The sequence below is a fragment of the Penaeus monodon genome, chromosome 3 (assembly GCF_015228065.2).
Source record: "Penaeus monodon isolate SGIC_2016 chromosome 3, NSTDA_Pmon_1, whole genome shotgun sequence".
Taxonomy (NCBI): Eukaryota; Metazoa; Arthropoda; class Malacostraca; order Decapoda; family Penaeidae; genus Penaeus; species Penaeus monodon.
Window position 1 is genome coordinate 19639609 of NC_051388.1, and position 5000 is coordinate 19644608.

The following is a 5000-nucleotide window of genomic DNA, read 5'->3' on the forward strand; positions in this document are numbered from 1 at the left end:
ATGCGTTCCGAAAAGACAGCTAGAACTAAGGAGCAGCTGGTTTCCTGAGGCAGCTGGTTTAACTTTACTGAGTGATGTTTTCATTTTGACCACGGTAAAAGGAGTAGATCGTTCAAAAGTTGCCTTATCCAGGGTGAATTCTGAAACAGAAAACGCTGGCGTTAATGTAACGACGTGAAAATAGTTGTCAGAAATTGTAATATGATTTGTTCTCTGATCTCTCTCTCTCTCTCTCTCTCTCTCTCTCTCTCTCTCTCTTCTCTCTTTTCTCTCTCTCTCTCTTTCTCGAAAATCCTTATCCCACCTCAGAATTAGGATGAGAATCCCCAAATGTTTTCTTAAATTAAAATTACGTTCCTTTTCTGAAAAAATCTGAAAGTGCTTTCTGTACTTACATAAAAACATAGGATAAAACCCTCACACACCCCACACACACAACACACACACACACACAAAACCCCACACACACACACACCACACACCACACACACACACCCCACACAATATATATATATTTTATATATATACTATATATATATATATACATATATTTTTATTATATATATAAATATAATATTTTATATATTATTATATATATATATTAATTGCATATACATATATTTATAAAAAATATGTATGAAATTTTTTATGTGTGTGTTGCAAATGTATATATATATATAAAATATATTATATATATATATATATATATATATATATATATAAAATATACATAATATATATATATATATATGCATATATTTTAAATATATTATATAATATATATTATATAAAATTATATATACATATATATTATATGCATATATTTTTTTTTTTCTTTTCTTCTTTCTTTTTTTACGGTGGGTTTCATGTTTGAGCCGCCGTGGTCACGGGTATGATACTTAATTGTAGTTTTCATGCCGTGATGCTCTTAGAGTGAGTACGTGGTAGGGTCCCCAGATCCTTTCCACGGAGAGGGGCCGGTGTTACCTTTTTCATTCTCTTTTATTCATCCGGGCTTGGGACCAGCACTGACTTGGGCTGGATTGCCCATCCAGTGGCTAGGTAGGCAGTCAAGGTGAAGTTCCTTGCCCAAGGGAACAACGCGCCGGCCGGTGACTCGAAACCTCGAACTCGGACTGCCGTCGTGACAGTCTTCAGTCCGATGCTCTAACCACTTGGCCACCGCGGCCATGATTTTCTTGGCAATTTAGAGCAGTGGTGTGCCGTTAACTTCCGCCCGGTGTTTTTTATCGAGCACCCATCTCTATTTCCCCGTTTCTGAGACCGGCACCGACTTGGGTTGGCTTACCCCCTCAGTGGCCAGGTAGGCATCGAGGTGAGTTCTTTGCCCAAGGGAAAAAACGCGCCGGCCGGCGACTCGAACCCTCGAACTCAGATTGCCGTCGTGACAGTCTTGAGTCCGATGCTTAACCACTCGGCAACCGCGGCCTATATATATATATATATATAAAATATATTATATATATATATATAATATATATATTTTATATTTTATATATATGCATATAATATATATATTATATAAAATATATTATATATATATATTTTATATATATATATATATGCTACATATGTGTGTGTGTGTAAAACAGTATATATATATATATATATATAGATATATAAAATATATATAATATATATATATATATATATATATATATATATCCATACATAATATTATATATGAGGGGCGCTCATTAAGATATCCCCTGACCATTTTACCATGGATGCACAGGAATGGAATGTCGTACAGTTATTAAGGATGCCGTAGCAATATGAGTTTTGTGAACGGGGGCATTTTCTTGTAGGAGGCAGACACCTTTGGTTAACATTCCGCGCCTTTTGGTTTTGATAGCATGCCTAAATTCTGTAGCATTTGGTGTAGGAAGCTCCTGTATTTATAGTACCTATTGGTAGGAAAATCTATTATCATACTCCTTGCTGGTCCCTTAAACTGATCATAACCTTGTCTGCTGAGGACAATGCTTTTTTGGGGTGGTGAGTTTAAGGTGCTTCCATTTCTTTGACTGGGCCTTAGTTTCTAGAAACATAGTGATGGACTCAAGGTTCATCTGCATAAATTTGTCCGTCAAAAAAGTCCTTTAGTTTTCTTGGAAATGGATAAAAAGGCTTGGAACAATGGATGTGTCCCTACCTCGGAAAGTGTGAGAAGCCCGGGAACCTATCAGCAGACAGCTTTTATCTGCAGATGGTCATGAATGATTTCGCCCCCAAAACCCTACATGATCTTGACATCTTTGGCTAGTTGATGAACAATCATCTTCCAAGATGTCAGTTCTCTACTTGATGGACAGTGTCCTCATCAATGGCAGGGCTGAGGTCGCCCTTGGATAGGAGCCGATTCCACAGATCTCCGACCACACTTGGACTGGCGATGTCAAATGTTTAAAGAGTCATATGATGGGACATCCATCATATGCCATCAAGTATATAAACTTGATCACTGCTCAGAAACTCACCCATAACCCGCGTGAAGACCTGAGGCCGGTCGCACATGGCAGCCCACCATGACGTCACGCCGATCTGCACGAACGGCCCGGGCCCGCCGGTCGGGCCCTCACGAGGGGCCCCCCGACGTCGAACTGGTGATGGAAGCGAGCGCCGGTGGTTAGTTAAGGGGGTGGTTTTTGCTCGTGCTTGTTTGTGTGTGTGTGTGGTGTGTGGGGTGGTTTTTTGTGATATAATATATATATATATATATATTATATATATATTTTATATATATATATATATATATATGGTGTGTGTGTGTGTGTGTGTGTGGTGTGTGTGTGTGTGTGTGGAGTGTGTGTATGTGTGTGCGAGCGTGCGTGTGTGTGTGGTGTGTGTGTGTGGAGTGTGCGTGTGTGTGTGTGTGTGTTGTGTGTTTGTGTGTGTGTATACATATATATATATAAATATATATAAAATTATATATATATATATATAATATATATTATATATATATATATGTATATATATATATATATTATGTTTATATACATACATATATGTGTGTGTGTTTGTGTGTGGGATATATATATATATATATTATATATATTATATATTTTATATATATATATATATATATATATATATATATGGTGTGTGTGGGGTGTTTTGTGTGTTTTGTGTGGGTGTGTGTGTATGTGTGTATGTGTGTGTGTGTGTGTGTGTGTGTGTGTGTGTGTGTGTGTGTGTGTGTGTGTGTGTGTGTGTGTGTGGCATGTGTGTGTGTGTGTGTGTGTGGTGTGGTGTTGTGTGTGTGTGGGTGTGTGGGTGTGTGTGTTTGGTTGTGTATACATATATATTATATAAAAAAAATAAATATATATATATATATATTATATATTTTGTATATATATTATTATGTTATTCCCTACTAAGTGTGTGTGTTTGGTTTATATTATAATATATATTTTATATATATAGATATATTGTGTGTGTGTTGGGGTGTGTGTGTGTGTGTGTGTGTTGTGTGTGTGTGTGTGTGTGTGTGTGTTGTTGTGTGTGTGCATAGTATATATATACATATGTATATATAAATAAATAGATAGTAAATAGATAAAAAATAGATAGGTAGATAATAGGTTATGGGTAATAGATAGAAAATAGATAGAAAGATAGACAATTAAATTATAAATATTTTTTATATATAAAATATATTATATTATATATTAATTTTATATTATTTTTAAATCTTTACACCCCCAAACACCACACCCCACCAAACACACACCAAACACACACACACAACACCACACCACACACACAACACACACCCACAACAAAATTTATATATAAAATTATTAATTATATATATATATATATTAATATATTATATATATATTATATTATATATATATATTGTGTGTGTGTTTTTGGTGTGGTGTTGTGTTTGATGTGTATGTGGTGTGGGGGGTTGTAACCACACATCAAAAAAATACACACACACACACGTTGTGTGTGTTGTGCACTTTTTATACACATAAAAAATGAGACATCTGTGACCATATGACCGAGCACTTTCCCCTTGAGTCGTTTCCGCACACACATGCTGGCGGTGATTTTTCCGGGCCACCAGTAGCTGCACGCGGCGTCTCTCATGGGCGGGATATCCGCGTCGCGAAGCACACCCGAGCGCTTTCCCTCTGTGGAAGAAGTCGAATAGATTAATAAAAAAAAAAGGTAAATGAATATGCATGAATTTAAGATCGGTTTTAAAGATACGAGGTTCATTGGGATGTTTGTCTTTGTCACTCTTTTTTTTCCCTCGAAGATAGGCAGTGGCATTATCATCACCTTAGAAAATTAGATTCAGGGGATTGCCATTAGCACTCAGTTTCTATCATCACAGTATTTATCGTAAGCCTGTAAACCTACCATTGCCTTAGGAAATCCCGTCCCTGTCATTATCACCAAACTACACCATTATAAAATTACCATTGACCCATAAAATTACCTTCCCAGTCACTTTCACCATCAATCCCTTTAAAAAGACCTTCCCAATCAGAATTTTCGTTTAGGCCTTTAAGATTACCTTCCCAGTCACTATCACTATCAGCCCCTCAAAATTACCCTCCCAATCGCTATCACCATCAACCCCTTGAAATTACCTTCCCGATAACTATCATCACCAACCCCTTAAAATCGCTATCACCATCAATACCTTAAAATGACCTTCCCAATCACTATCACCATCAACCCTTAAAAAGACCTTCCCCCAAACACTATCACCATCAACCCTTTAAAATGACCTTCCCAATCACTATCACCATTAATCCCTTAAAAATTGCCAGCCTTGCCAATACAGCCTTATTACCGGGATAAGTAAACGCCCAGCCGGTGGCGATGGCGCTCCCGGTCTCGTTGTAGATGGACTGGTAAGGAAGACAAAACCGGTGCGATGTGTTTGTCTACCGGGAAGGGGATCTCGCGGGAGACTTCGAGGAGAGCGATGCACTGTCTCGGGGGGGTAC

The 5000-nt window shown here is 37.3% G+C and overlaps 1 pseudogene; it reads right to left on the reverse strand.

The window, feature by feature from the left end:
- Positions 1–2321: 2321 nt before the first annotated feature.
- The window catches only part of LOC119585490, a 7313-nt pseudogene continuing 4634 nt past the window's right edge, over positions 2322–5000 (reverse strand).